Raw genomic sequence first — 16,045 nt, 5'->3', positions numbered from 1 at the left:
CTGCCAAACTACAGGTCTTTGACGCGCATTGGAAACAATATTGTCTTTTTTTTGCTTGTATTTTTAGCGTGAAACTTTCTTTGGCTATTCGCTCCTGATTTCGTGAAGTCGCATGTCGGGAAGCCGTGGCCTGTGACGTCCCATAATGCAACGCGCGCAGTGTTGCATTATAGGACGTCGCAGAACTACATACCAATCCAGTTTATCCGCTTGGGAAGTTGAATTGGTATATTGGTCACGTGACATTAGGTGACGTGACGTCATTTTCCCCGCTAAATGTAGCGGCGAAATTCACGTCACGTGACCTGATGTCGAGCGATGCTAGAACGTTTCACGTATGCAACACGTATAGCAAGAAATTTGCCATAGTGACGATAACCGCCTAGAACGTAGATGTACCTTTCGCGGTCAACGTAGTGCAAAAGTATGTCCTCACCGGCGTAGATGGTTCTATTTCTTTCTCCGATGTACCCAAATTTGGCGATGTTTTTCTCTGGAGCCTGCAACGGGGCACTGGTGAATGCACTGTGTGCACTCCGATGGCTGAGGTACAGGAAAAGTGGCTGGAAGAGACGGTGGTAAATAAAAACAAAAGGACTTCTTCTTTTCAAAACGGTGAATGGAACGCGTCTTGAACTGGTGTGTCTGCCGTCCTATTCCGCGCCCATGCATCGAAAGTGGTCGGGAAGTAGTTCACGAAATGACGTCACAGGAGCCACAACACCATGCTGTCGGGCGTCGCGATCCTAGCGGTTGGTGCTATAAGTCCCGGCAAAAAGGTACGAACGAGCTCGAGTGTCGCTACCATCGCAGGTTTCAAACTCCTGGCTGCCGAAGCTTCCGTCGACTGTCAAGCTGGAGAGCGACCCGCAGCAGAACAGGCACCTGCCACATCCTCCACCGCTGCTCTGAATCCGCCAGGATCGCGGCCGGCGACAGCATTACACTTTTATGGCGTCTTCAAGCGGAATTCGAGAGATCACTTCTTTAGGGAAGTGCTAAGCATACCAGTCATGACGCATTCGGGGCATTATATTTTTAATCGGTCTAAAAAATGCAAGCGTGTAACGTTCCAAAGCCCTTGCAGTTCAACTGACCTAGAGTCACTGGGCAACTTGAGACTGGGGACGTTCAGTAAACTGTTACCGTGTTCCGCGTACCGCACTACCGGAACCTTTGAAGCATGAAGTACTAACCACCGAACCAAAGAAGTTTTGGGAAATAATCAATCCGGCATTATCACTTTCATTGCAATTTGTAGATGACGACGGGCCTCCGCTTTCAGATAAACACGGCGCTCTTGCTATTAACAATTTCTTCTACTCCTTCTTTACTACCGAGGACTTGCTAAATCTTCCCCACTCGTGCCAGTCCATTCACCCTCTTATAAATCCTATCTTAATTGACCGCACTGGAGTACTCAAGGCGATAGATCGCATGTTACTAATGTTATCTCATCTGTAAACAAAACATTGGGACTTTTAAAAGTCACCTCCGTCACGCCCCCAACCTGTCAAATTACTCGCCTACAAATCACTTATCAGGTCAAAGTTAGAATATGCGTCCGCAATCTGGAGCCCGCACCAAGTGTATCTCATAAACGCACTTGAAGCAGTTCAAAATCGCGCTACTAGGTTCATTCATTCCTCGTATTCATATAACGTCAGCATATCTTCCCTCAAAACAGAATCAGGCTTGCCTCGCCTCTCTACCCGCCGTCGCATCACCACCCTTTCTTTGTTTCCCAAGTTCTATTATTCTCCGCTTGGATCCATGCCTTACATCATACCGCCGGCACGCATTTCTGACTGCACTGGTCATCCGCTCCGAGTGGCACGCCCATGCGCCCGTACTGTCACATTTTTTTCCTCATTTTTTCCCCGCGCAGCCTTAGACTGGAACGGCCTTTCTAACAAGATAGCTGCCGTCACCTGCCCATCAACCTTCATGGACAATGTAGCAACTCATATTTCTCTCAGAATATGTATGGCACCCAAGAACTAATCCATGTCTACCCACCCTTTATGTAATACATCCTGATGGCGGGTCTTTAAGGTAATAAAGTGAAGTGAAGTCAAGATCAACTGAAGGTGTCCTCAAGCTCCGAAGATGACAAATTAACTCTAAAGTATTAATAAACACTAAACACAATTTTCGACATATTTTCTCAATCTCTTAAACTCTCTGAAGCTCCATCCGACTGGAAAATTGCTAACGTCATACCTGTTCATTAAACAGGCGATCGCCAACTAATCAGCGACCATCGTCCATCTCGCTCACCAGCGATTTCTTGAAGCATATTCTCGATTCTAACGTAATAAACTTTCTAGACCCTCATAACCTCCTTTTCAAGCACCAGCCCGAATTTCGCTAGTCATACTCATGCGAAACTCAGCTAACAGCATTTCTAACTGACGTTTACTCAAATTTCGATTCCAATGTTCAAACTGACGCTATCTTCAATGACTTCTCCAAAGCATTCGACAAGGTCCCTCATCCGCATTTCTTAATGACACTAAGAGATATTAATCCTCACCTCTCTGTAGTCAATTGGATTTCTGAATTCCTTACTAATGGCACTCATTACACTTCTATTAACAATGTAAAATCTACCAGAAGCGCAGTAACGTCTGGCGTCCGTCAGGGAACCGTTCTTGGCCCCCTTCTTTTTTTAATCTACATTATTGATCTCCACCATGGCATCACTTCTGAAGTACGTTTGTTCGCTGATGACTGTTTCATCTATAGACCGATTCATTCACGTCACGATCAACTAATCGTGCAGAACGATCTCTAACTTATAATTCAGTGGTGTCATAAACGGCAAATGGCTTTAAACTGTAATAAATGCAAATCGCTATCTCTTTCTCGCAGTTAACGTGTTTTATCCTCCTCTTACCACCTTTCTAGCATCCCAGGAACTGCTTGTTTATCGCACAAATACCTAGGAATTCCTCTGACATCTGACCTGTCATGAACCACTCACATAACATCTGTCATCGCAGATGCTAACCGCACTCTCGGATTTCTTCGCAACTAGCTTACACTACCTCGGTCAGAAAATTAATAGACCCAAGCGCCCCTGCCCGCTCTCGAGGAATCGTGCTAACGTATAGGTCCTTCAACTCCATAGCGATCGCTAATTTCGACAGATCAGCTTTGAGTGTAATCCTGAGTCACCCTGAACAAGCGTCGCGTAGACTCCAAAAGCTTGTCATACCAATTTTGAAATGTATCGTCAAAGTTAGCGCGTTTTTATACCGTACCTGCAATCCACCCGTTCAACCCGGCTGAGCTACAGAAACCTTTTTGACAATATTGTCATTCTCTAACAGTTTCAGAGAGGGTGATATTAAGTTATAAACGCTAAAAAATGCTATAGACAGCCCTGTGATCTTGAGCTAAATCCTGGTTTTGGTTGTTGCAGATTCTTGGATTTTTAAGAAATTTCTGTTAAAACAACAATCACGAGAATGATGATATTGCCACGCGCGTCGGCGAGCGAGCGCGTGCGTGGCCGAGGAGGTAACAAAATTTTTAAAAAAAGCGTGCGTGGCCGAGTAATTACCGCGCTTGACTGTCGCACGGAAGCTGTAGCTTCGATTCCAGTCAGCGAACCCTCCTCCTATTTATTCTTTCAACTTGGCCTTCACGCAAGTTCGAGAACATTCTCGTCCGATTGAGTTCCGAATGTTCTACGCACCGAAAGTTCTACGCCAAATGCTCTAGAAACCCACGATGGTACATAGGGACTCCACAAGACGAGCGAAGTCAGTCTCGCCCCAGCACTCGATCCTGTGGTTTCTCCGACATCGACGCCCGCGACGCTCTGCTGTTTTCTTCTGTTTCCTTTTTGATTTCGGCACAAGTTCGCCCCCTTAAACGTTTATTTTCTTCAGTTATCATCGCCTCATCAATTGTCATTCGTGACAATATTGTAAGAGTCTTCTGCAGCTCAGCCAGGTTGAAAGGTGGATATTGCATGCATAGTATCAAAAACGCTGACATTCACGAGAAAGTTTAAAAGTGATATGACAGGCCCTTGGACTTTACACGACGCTTATTCAGGGTGACTTCGGATTACACTCAAAACTGTGTAACCATTGAATCGGTCACCAAACACTATGAAGTTGAAGGACCTACATTCCTATGATTCCTCGAATGCGGGCCGGGGCGGTTGAGTCTATTAATTTTCCGCTGCTTCTCGTTTCATGGAGAGAACGGGCACATTTGATGTATGATTACCCTCGAAATGAAGCGAAGGCTATAATCAGATATTCCTTTGTCAGCAGTCGCCCTGGCTGCACAAGTTGCATCATCCGAAGCTATGCAGTCATTCACACCTTGTTGTGAAGACCGCATAGCTTCGGACCTTTACATGTAACTCAAATTTATTGTTTGTGTGCTCTTTGGGCACGCATGCTTTTGCGTTCATGTGTTCGTTTAAGCACTGAAAGCATTTAGTTGTGTGCCCGCTTTCTTTTTTCTTTTTTTTTGTAGGAATCACAGTGAGAATGTGAAGTGAAACTGTTTCCGTGTTTTGTACGTACAGTCTTCCTTTATATCTTTTAACGTCGAACCGCACCACGAAAGAAAAAAAGACACCCTGAAACAAATTTCTGGCTATGCTACTGGGCGTCATCAACTGGGGCCTTTGCGGCCTCCGACGTGTCACCTTCACAGTCGATGGTTCGTCTGAAGTGTGAACAAAGACCGCTATCTATAAAGGTCGAGTATAAGCGTAGGTAGATATTTATTTGCGCTAGTAAGCTCAGGCGTCACGGAAAGGCGTGCAATCTGTACAATACATGCATGTGAGGCCCATCTGGGGAATGATAATGATAATACAGTGAGGTGTAATGAAGGGCTGTGCAGTGGTAATGTGCAGTGGGGGCATCACGAAGGATGGGTCCATGTTGATCCCAGGTGTGGGGCAGCTTCACGACAAAGTTGCAGAATTAGCCGACACTCCTTTAAGCTGGTGACCACTTTGCCTGGCGCACTGGATGACGACGCGTACAAACCTCGCGCGATCTTGGAAACACTGCTTTTACAATTAAAAAGACATTGGGCGTAAGTTCATCAACATGGCGTCTAGGGAGAGTTCAAGCAATACCACTATGGTGCCAGGAAGGCGTCTCCAGGGCGTTCCTGACACCATAGCCACAAGGCAGTGAACAGGAGGTTCCTCGATTGGCCGGTAGTCAGCACCGCTGGTTGCCAAACAGGGAAACTTTGGGAAAGCCAAACCACCGAACGCTTCGACACCAGCGCTGTGTCAGGGTTTGGCACCCGGAGATTCAAACTCGGCAGTCTGTCCAATGATTGTGGTTACAAGCCGTCTCACAGCTGGGAAACTTTCGCAACAAATGGCGCAACCTGTCAAAGCAAACTTCATTGCCCAGGGGCGTAGCGGTAGTAACTATGAATCTATGTTTACCGCGTCCCAATAAGGGGTTACTTGAGTACCGCCTAATGATATCATACAGGTGCCATGTTATCGCCGGCTGCCATCCTGGCGGTGTCACGGCAGCGGTGGTGTATGTGGCAGACGCGTGTTCCGCTGCAGGTCACTCTCCAGTTTGGCGTTTGACAGTCCACGGAAACTTGGGCAGCCTAGGCTCTGTTATTCTCCGACGTTGAGCGCGGCGAACGTAGCATAGCGCAGAACGTGGGATTTTGATCGGCCGTCGAGCAGTAACTCGATATCTGCGACAAATCAATATTGGTGTCCGCTGCACCACACCACGTTTGCTACGCTTGACTTCGGAGTATAACAGAGCCTTCAGGAGTTGGGACGCCGCGTCGACAGCGACATTTGTGTTCGCTCCTGCTTTTCGCCGGAATTTCTATACGACCAACTGCCAGGAACGCGACATCCGGCACGTGACACCCCGGCTTCTCTGACGTCATTTGTTGCCACTTTGTCGGTCGGGGATGCACTAACAATGACGTCATGCGCAGGTCTTATCTTCAAGGCGGTATTGGTTCGATTCGCTGGCACGTAAACGAACGTCACGTAACGTGGATGAACCAATGAGCGTCGTGGCGGCGTCAGACAACAGTGAGGAAAACCTGCATTATTTTGAGCGTATGCGGAGCGCGTGAGTTCGTGTGCTTCTTGCGCAGGGGTCGCGGTGACGTTTGAACGCCGAGCTCTGATTGGCTCCGTTTGGAAGGATAGCGGGTAGACCTCAAGGCAGCTAACATTGAGGTCTACGCACTATCCTTCTATTAGAGCCAATCAGAGCTCGGTGTTGGGACCTCACCGCAACACCTACGCAAAAAGCAGACAACACTGCGCTCCGCATAGTTCTCGGACGACGGCGCGACGTACCTTCGTTGTGTCATGAGACGCGATGATGGACACGGCCTTGTCCGTCAGCATATCGGTGTCGTAATTCCCACATTCGGTTCTCACGGCAACTTCGTTGTCCCACAAATCAAGTCCAATATGGTCGCCCTACAAAGCTCAGAGAAAAAAAGAACATACTAGCGACCTTTATTCCCAAAGTCTGATAATGTATCAGATATATCAACCGGTCGTTTCCGGGACTGAAGAACATTGGTCATTTATTTTCTCGCCAAATTTAACGTGGCAATGGACATCGCGTGATCCGACGGGGCGCGAAACTATTGCGTCTCGTGACGTCACAGCGGCATACGAACATCGTCTGCGAAATTTAGTGGGGAATCCTATTATCATGATAGATGTGTTACATTTATTGACGTCACGGTGTCGCGTGACAAGAAATTAAGCCGAGAAATTAGGCGGGATTCCGGTGTTAAGTGAAGTCCCGGTGTACGTTACAGCGGCACATGAACGCCGTCCGCTTTAATTAGCGGGACGCAAGTCCGCTAAATTCAAACATGGCGGTGTAACTGTAGGCAGTAGTGTGCAGTGCCTTGGCTGTTTTTGTTTGTTTGTTTGCATGGTGTTGTCCAGACAGAAGGAGAACAGCCGGGAGAGGGCACCATTGGCGCATTCCCATCCCAGAACAAACTTTGGCTTTGAAAGACCGAGACACAAGCTGCCTGTTCTCCTAGACACTCTTAATTGTTTTTTTTTTAATGATTAATGAACTTCACTGTGTGTATTTAATTATCCCCACATATAGATGTATGTCTATATGTCTTGTTTTTAGGCGCGAAATATTTGTTAAAAACAAAAACATTTTGCTTGTTTATTCATTTTCTCTTGCCTACAGGAAGGGTATATGTATATATATATATATATTTATTTTATATCTCCACCGCTCTAGCCATTATACGGGGCGTTGAAGCCTGTCACACAGGAAACACTCAACTTTTCTCTTTCACCGTCCTTGTCACAAATGTACATTTGTGGCAAAATAAAAGTGATTTGAAAGTAGAAAAGCGATTTTAAAGGGGGTCTCGGCATTTGCAGAACACGGCAAACGCCACAAGGTTCTTTTACTTTCCTTTCCCTTTTACATCTCTGCGAGCAAGATTTTTGGGTGTGTCTTTTTACGTACCTTCTGCACGAGGTGTCGGAAATAATCTCCAAATCCGTTGTAGAACCCAAAGAAGGAATCGAAGCCTCGGTATGTCGGCGTAAACTCCTTCTTGTAGTAGCCCAGATGCCACTGCAATGAAAACGTGAAGCTATACCCAGGGAACGTTGGCAGGTCAACGAGGAAAGATTATGGTTCAGTGCCTTCGTCGAGTATTCCTGTAAACACAGAAAGTTGACCCCAGAAGCGCGTTTTATCATATACGAAGAAAACGAATAAAAACAAAAACCGAATTTAAAAAAAAATATGTATATTTTAATCAGAAAAGAAAAAAAAAAAGAAGTTTCGCGGGAAGAATTTTTAGGCCGCAATCACACTGCAAATAGTCCACACAAAAGACAGTCCGCAGACAGGTTCGAAGCCTAGAGAGAGAGAGAGAAGTAGGCGTTTATTAAAACCGGGATGTCATCCAGCGTCTTGTGCTGGTTCGCTACACTGTGTAATGAACGGAAGATAAAAAAAATGAAAGGGAGTAGAGAAAGGTAAGGAAACAAATTGTTATAAAGGAAGTATAAGGGAATATAAAAAAATTATACGAGGGAAAAGTTAAAAATAAAAAGAGATGTGAGTGTTTCAGTGGCAAGCGTCATTTCACACTTTAGTTCACCTTAGAACACTACACTCTATGCTGTAAACGAGTATTTTTCAGAAACTTCAGGAGAGCTCCTGTGGCCTTATAACCGTCAGAGGATGTCATCCAGGGACCAAACACGATGTCGACGCTTATTTGTTCTTCCTCTTTGATGTCGAGGTGTTTCTTCATTAACTTCCTTTCATGGCTGTACCCCTCGCACTCGTAGGCCACGTGTGGGATGTTATGGACGCCGCCGCAAGATGCACATTCAGGAGACTGAGCTTTGCCGATTTTATGAAGATAGCTGTTGGTGTGCGCAAGGCTCAAAGCCTACAAATGTAAGAAGCAAACCTCTTTCATACATGCGTAATGCACGCCCACAGGTAATACTATCATTATGTCTGCGGTGAACAGCGTGTTTCTTGTATGACGAATGAGCAATCTGACAGCGGCTTTAATCTGCATCTTCATTTTGTGTTGACAAAGCTCAGAGCCGTCGTGAAACCGTCTGCGCTTCTATCTTCGAGAACCCTCGACTCGTTTTCTGTAGACCCCTTTCGAAAACTCCATTGGCGGTCGCCACTGCTTGGACACGAAGCGCCTGACTGGAACCGAGTCCTCGCCGAACGCTGACGTCACACTCGCTCTCGATGCGAGCTGAGCCCTCGTCCTCGGATTATGCGAGCGAGCGATTGCGGAAATGCGTTGGCGCGTATATTTCTGAAAAGAACGTCTATTATCTTACCGATACTGAGGGGTCATCGTCATTTCGGCCGATTGTCGCATTGGGGCCGAGCGTTTATTACGGCCGAGAGCGGTGGAAGGGCGGGGGGTTGCTTTGAGGCCTAACAGGGCATAACGGCCGATTGTCTCTGAATGGCTGGTGTGGCCGCCTCCTCGGAAATTGTGTTGTGGTTGACGACCGTAGTTGCCACCATATTGGATACATGGCGCCACATATTTCTTTTATTTGTCAGTGCACATTGAATTATACGAACATGCGAACTACGAACCGCATAGAGCGTTGGGACTGCTCCCTGAGCGTGAGGTTTCAGTGCCAGCCAAGAATGCCCCTAGGCAAATTCATGATCGACTTCCAGAGGAACATTTACTATATCACACGCAAAACAAAAGTTTGGAATTCATCACCGTCAAGTTAGAAGCGATTGTATACCGCACAATCGCGTAGCAGCATAATTTAATTTGAGACCAGTACAATCCAGCGTGTACGTCATCCCGAGCAAGGCGCTACGTAAGTTCAGGACCAACGCCAGTGTGGAGTGCATGCTCTTATTTTGACGATACACATTTGCCAACAACAAGGTTCGTAGTTCTCCGCCCCTGCCCCTTTCTATCTGGACGAGCATCGTACCGACGTGCGTTCGTGTAACTATTACCGCATGGAGCACATTCCTAGTTTAGCAGTCGTACTGCGCTGGCTGAATTTATCATCTAAAGCCTAAAATTTTCTTGCCACATTTCAAAGGAAGACCGACCTCATCTTGTATAAAAACTAACCTTAAATTTACTTTACTTGTTTCTGAACTTTGCCACGTCCAACACAATGCTGTCGGAATGCGCACAAGAGGTCACTAGTGGAGTGTTTTCGTTATCATGAGAAGTTCATGGCGGGTATTTTATGTAATAATGTTATATCTCCTCGACGCATTTACTTCTAGGTCAGAATACGACAGCTCCGCAACAGAGAAAGGCCAAACACGAGCATGCCAAGGTACGCGGCAAATAACGACGCGATCAGCACCCACAAGGCGAGCCTGGCGCGAGAGTGGAGCTGCATGAGTGCCGCAGCAGGAATGGGAGCGGCAGCCATGTCGAACCTACAGCACCAGCTCGCAGACATCAATGCCTTCCTTGATGGAGTGTCCTGGCTGCTAGGGCTAAAGACCTAGGCGAGAAAGGGCTTGGTGGCCCGGGTTTCTTTTTTTTTTTTTTTTTTTTTTTTTTACATGGTTTATGTGATTTTAATATTTCTGCATGCATATGTTTTCTTCAGCGTTTCGTTGTAAAAATATTGAAAATAATATTTCTAAATCATCCTCGCTCATTGTTTTCGTAGCCGCCCGGTAGAATCAAAGATATAATTAATTTAGTTGAAGTGCTGAAAATTGAAAAGACGCAATCAACTTTACACTGAGCTCTTAAAAGGCCGATTATTAGAATAAAGGAATGTTATACCAAAAAGGCGCCCTAAATTCATAGCATTTATTTGGAAATACGTGTGTGCGTGAGTGCGTGTGTGTGTGTGCATAATCCATATATGCAGATAAAAGAACTACCGACCAAACGAATAAGAAATGACCATGCGCAGAAAAGCAGATAAGCAAATGAAACGTTTGGCTAGGCAAGGCCGGCGTACCGACTGGTGCCGGCCGTGAAGGGGGAAAACAAACCCAAAACCGCAGTATTTGCAGTCACCGACTTTCCCTAAGAGTATTCGGAGCGCCAATCATTGCGATCTGCGAAGAGACCTCTGCGAATGACGAGGCTGAAAATATGTTAAGCTTAAAAATGAAGTCTGAGTTGTCACACTGAGAATAACGTTTCATCCGTCATGCTCAGTGTGGCGCCATCTATCTTTTTTGGCGTCAACTAAAGTCGTCAACCACAACGCGACCCCCAGGAGGCGGCCGCACCAGTACATGCCAAGGATATCGGCCTTAACGCAGTTCTCGGCCCTTACGCCCTACTAAATTACAAATAGCGCTAGGACGAGGACAGACGAAAAAGTGGACAGGACAGGCGCTAACTCACAACTGACGGTTTTATATACAACGTTAAAGAAGAAGGTGAAGGAAGTGTCTCGAATTGAAAAAAGAAGAAATTGGTCCTTCACCTTCTTCTTGAACCTTGTATATAAAACCGTCAGTTGTGAGTTAGCGCCTGTCCTGTACACTTCTTCGTCTGCCCTCGTCCTAGCGCTATTTGTAATTTAGTATGTATAACCAACTAGCCCGCCAAAATATCTTGATTCCTTCCGCCCCACTTGGTCAAAGAACCACCCCCTTCCCTTCCGCCCCTCTCGGCCCTAATGCACTCTTGGCCATAATGCGATTCTCGGTCTTAGCGGGATGCTCCCGATACGGGGACGGCTTCCAATCACTTGGGTCAGCTGGTTGTTGCCTAGAGGTATAAAGAAATTTTACGTCCCTGCCCTATTTTCGTGAACATCAATTCTGAGAACCACCTTTTCTTTCTTTGTTTCTTTTTTCCTTTTTTTTTTGTTTTTGTTTTTGGTTACACCAACACCTGACATCGAAAAACACCGAATGTTAAAAAAAAAATAAATAAACCGCCAAAAAGAAAATGACCAATAAATACGAAAAAAAACTTAACCTCAAAAGCACTGCACCCTATATATGATATAACCACGGTTGGGCAGTATCGCGATACAAATGTATCGCGACAGTATTTCAGAAACACATTTCGTATCTGAATTTCTGTATCGCGATACATATTTTTTCACCAGTATCTGTATTCTTGTATCGGAATACATTTCGAACGTTTGTTTGTATCGTGATACAATCAGGATGAAATGTATATCGCTAATGTTTTAAAAATGACACCCTCCCCCCCCCCCCCCCCCCCCCAAAAAAAAAAAAAATATGTTCCAACACATTTTTTTTTTTTTTTTACTTTTGAGGGCATTAGGGTTAAGAAAGTGCTGGGGCATTGTTACTATGCTGACCAAGGTTCCTTCCTATTTTCCAAACTATTTTTCTATACGTCCTCTTCTCTCTTCTGAGATATGTTGCGTAGTAGGGAACTCGAACCAGGTAGCGTGCCAGGAGTTGAGTCAGAGCATCTTCTGCCGCAGGGCCTTAGGTAGGGATTTCTTGAGTCATTGTTTGCTGGGATCCAACGCCCGCTGCTAACCGTCTCTGTTGCCCTAGCGTACACAGTACACCCAGCCGGCAATGCTGAGTCACAGTCCGTTGCAGCACGAGCCTAGTGGTGGTGGACTTGAAAAGTAGGATGACTTAAGTAGTAAAGTTCAACACATAATGAAATGCGCCTGCGGCTGCGCCCGTAATATTGTACAGCTCGAGGGTAGGTCATCAGCCGACGTGAACGTGACCCGCTGGTCTGACGATCCGAAACCCAGGTAGGAGGCCAGACGTGGCCTCGCTGTGCCGACCCAGACTTCGTACACCTGCGATTAGTCTCGAGCGCGCTGTCTCTCGGAGAGCTCGCACCTCTGCCGGCAATATCAGGTCGCAATCATCGAGGTATCTGTTTGGATAATGCTAGGCAAAACTTGAGGACTGCAATCCATGCGTCGGTGGCGGAGGGTCGGCAGGAAGGACCTTCACAACAGAAATGCCCATGTATCGTTTTTACAACCGTAACAGAATATAAGACATGTTTTTTTCAGGATGCTTCAGGTGGTCCACTATTCTCAAAACGTCCAAATGACACTGCCTGCACGATCTTCAACTAGGTAACCTGCAATGAAAACACATATTGTCCTTTCAAACAGCAGGGTGGTAAAGTTTCATGTTCAGGGCCACACCTACAGATAAAGAATACGAGTTGATTCCACTGTGACGTAATGATCAATGTGGACAGGGGCGTGGTGACATTTTCATGGGACTTAGGGTGACATTAAATTCATTTAGAGATCGAAGTCTTTTCGCATCCCTCGTCAGACAGACAGGATGTCAAGGAAGGAACCGCGACCAGTCCTTAATGGAACGGTTTTTTTTTTTTTTTAACCCATTGAAGACTCCTTGTTGTCCGAAACCACTATTTTCAAGACAAAGTGCCAAGCCTACGGGAAAGTAATGTCGGGGCCAAAAAGTTCCACTTCAAACGGCAAGCTTCATCTCAGATGGCGTCTCAAACAAATTTGAACAATGTATTGCAGTATCAGTATTTCTGTTGTTGTATTTCTGCCCTCCCTAAAATGTATTCCTGTATTTGTATTTCCAAAGACTTTTTGCCTCTTCTTAAAATGTATTTCCGATACGTATCTCGATACATTTTTACAAATATATTTTAGTATCAGTATTTTAGCTAGTATTTTAAAGTATCCCACAATTTGTATTTCCAAATACATTTTTGAGTATTTCTACCCAACCCTGGATATAACAAACTGGCCAACCTTTCCAACCATGTGTGTCGCGTATCCAAGCTTTTTAAAATGCTGTGGCATCAGCGTAAAACGGAGCGGCAGTCCCCATGCCTCGCCTTCCTCAATGGTCAAGTGCTGGAGACCTGGCGAGGCAAACAAAATTAATCCAGCAACCAATTAATTAATCAATCACTCAATTTATCTACCGATCTATCTAGTATATGCGAGTATATATATATATATATATATATATATATATATATATATATATATATATATATATATATATATATATATATAGCGAGAGAGAGTATAATTGAGTGAGAAGAAAGAAAAGCACGAAGTAAATGAACAAGTAAAAGGCTGAAAGTATTTCTTCTTTATAATATATGCACTAAAATTCGAGATAAACAAAACCTAAACTCACGTACATGAATATATAAAAGAGTAAAACAAGTTTACATGCAAGTGATTAGTGGAAAATATAAGTGAAAAATGAAAAAGCGGCTTAGCGGTCTGGCGTCGACGTTCCGGCAGTGATTTTCGGCAGTGACATTGCCTTCTTCGTCTTAGTATCTGATCGACACAGAGGCGACTTCTAAGTGCCTGGGTCACTTCGCTGTTGCCTGGAGGTATAGAGGAATTCCATGTCCCTGCAGTAATGTTACAGGACCACACGCGCCGGCACGACGCTCATCCAGATCGAAACAGGCAGGGGTGGGGGTTAGACCCAAGATCCCCGGGTTGTGCAGCGCGATTAAAAAGAGCAATTCTAAAACAGCTGCAACATATAGTTTCCCAGCTATGAAGTGCTTGAACTTTTTCATCTTGGCATTGCAGGTTAGTAAACAGAAATCCTGTCATTCTTTCCGTTCTAATAATATTTGCCTTTTGAAGCTTCCGTGCCCTGAAGCCTGCATTGAATCATTTAGAGTGTTGTTACTCCTTTTGTGCGGTGACGTAGAGAGAAATCCAGGCCCTATGTCAAAGGTTGAGGTTGAATTTGTGCAAGGTCTCAACAACAATGTCCTAAAACTCAAGAGTATATTAACCTCACTTCAACAAGAAGTACTCGAACTCAAGGCAAAGCTAAAACAAACCGATGTAACGCTCTTAGCGGTTTCCGAACAGACTACTCTGCTAACTAACGAACTCAGAGAAAGACTAAAACAAACCGATGAATCTCTTCTAACAGTTACAGGACAGAACGCTCAGTTAAAGAACGACGTAGCTTCAATAAAGTTGAAGGAAGGGTACGCTGCCACAAGTGAAGAGCCTCAGTTTTCGGCCGGTCTACATGATCTATCTAATCGAAAAACGCGCTGTGATGATGCGGAGCGCAGGTCCCGTAGATCAAATCTGTTATTCTTCGGTCTCCCTAATAAAGAAAAGGAAACTTGGAATCAGTCCGAAGGTTTGGTCGTCGAACTGTGCTTCGAAAAACTCTGCATTCTTGTTGACCCAATCAGAATCGAAAGAGCGCATCGTTTGGGCCCCTTCAACGAGCGAAAGTGTCGCCCAATTATCGTTAAGTTCTCATCATTTAAAGAAAAAAAAGTGTAATGTCCATCAGCATACAAACTAAAAAACACGTCTTTTGCTATCAGTGAGGATTTCCCGGTATCTGTCCGACTCGCGCGCCGCAAACTGCTTGAATTTGCCCGATCGAAGAGTTTGCCCTTTAGACTTCGTCACGACAAGCTGTTGATGGATGAGAAGTGCTTTATATTTGACACGGTACAGAGTTTGGTTCGAGAAAAAAAACAGGCGTCAACGCCGCTTCCCTTTCCCGCCGCACCCCCATCAGGTTCTGTCGACCAGAGTCAAACGCATCTGTGATGTGCCCGTTGAGCATTCTGTACTGTTCACAAACATTAGAAGTTTCATACCTAAAAGGGAAGATGTGCACTCTTTGATTGATACATGCAATGCGGACTTTGTTTTTCTCACTGAAACGTGGTTAAACCTAGGGATGTCGCGAACCACCCTAGGTTCGATTTCGAAAGGTTTCGATATTTGCGAAGCGAACTATGGTTCGATTTCGAAAAATTTCGATATTTTCGTACCGACCGAGGTTCGATTTCGAAAAATTCGCAACTTTTGACCACAGCGGAGTTTCGAATTCGAAAATTTCGAAGCTTTCACGGTTTCCAAAATTTCGAATTCGAATATTTCGAATATTTTTTTACTTCAGGTTCGATAAATTCGAAGATCTCGAAATGCTTTGTAAAAAAAATTCGAAAACTTCGAACGCTTCGAATTTTTATAGACATGAAGTTCGAACAATTCGAAGATTTCGAATTTCTTTTTGCATAAAGTTCGAAAAGTTCGAAGGTTTCGATTCTCTTTTAACGCTAAATTAAAAAAAAAAAAAAAGAAAACTTCGAAGATTTTGAATTCTTCTTTAGTCCAAGTTTTCAAAGTTCGAAGTCCGATTTTCAAGTTTTTCCACAGTTTCAGTTTCAAATAACGTTTTCACGACTCACTGGTTTTCGCGTAATCAAGTTGAGAAAAGTTAGGGTGTGATGTCTAGATGCTGCGAAGTTGGTCAGGCAATTAAATGAGACGACGAGTGTCCCGGACGTGCTAGAATATTTGCCAGTGCAGAATTGTGACCGCCAGCCCCGGGAAGGGGGGGGGGGGGGGGTCTTTAACCTGCATCACGCAATAGTGATTGCACGAACACACTGTTTTACGAGACTCATCCCGTTGGAAACGGCCAGGGGCGAGCAGGAGGTTGAGGCTCAGAAAAACCTTGAAGCGACCTGGCAAACTACCTCGCCACCCCTTGCACGCTGGTAGTAATCCGATCCGGTGAAGTTTATAATTGTCCTGGAGGTTTAT

General features: G+C 45.1%; 1 pseudogene; it reads right to left on the bottom strand.

The window, feature by feature from the left end:
• LOC8028456 overlaps positions 1–16,045 on the bottom strand; it is a 51,589-nt pseudogene that overhangs the window by 18,059 nt on the left and 17,485 nt on the right.

This window comes from Ixodes scapularis, unplaced genomic scaffold, assembly GCF_016920785.2.
Source record: "Ixodes scapularis isolate PalLabHiFi unplaced genomic scaffold, ASM1692078v2 PGA_scaffold11__112_contigs__length_91849675, whole genome shotgun sequence".
Lineage (NCBI taxonomy): Eukaryota > Metazoa > Arthropoda > Arachnida > Ixodida > Ixodidae > Ixodes > Ixodes scapularis.
The sequence above is the reverse complement of the archived record's forward strand: the minus strand, read 5'-3'. Positions and strand labels throughout refer to the sequence as shown.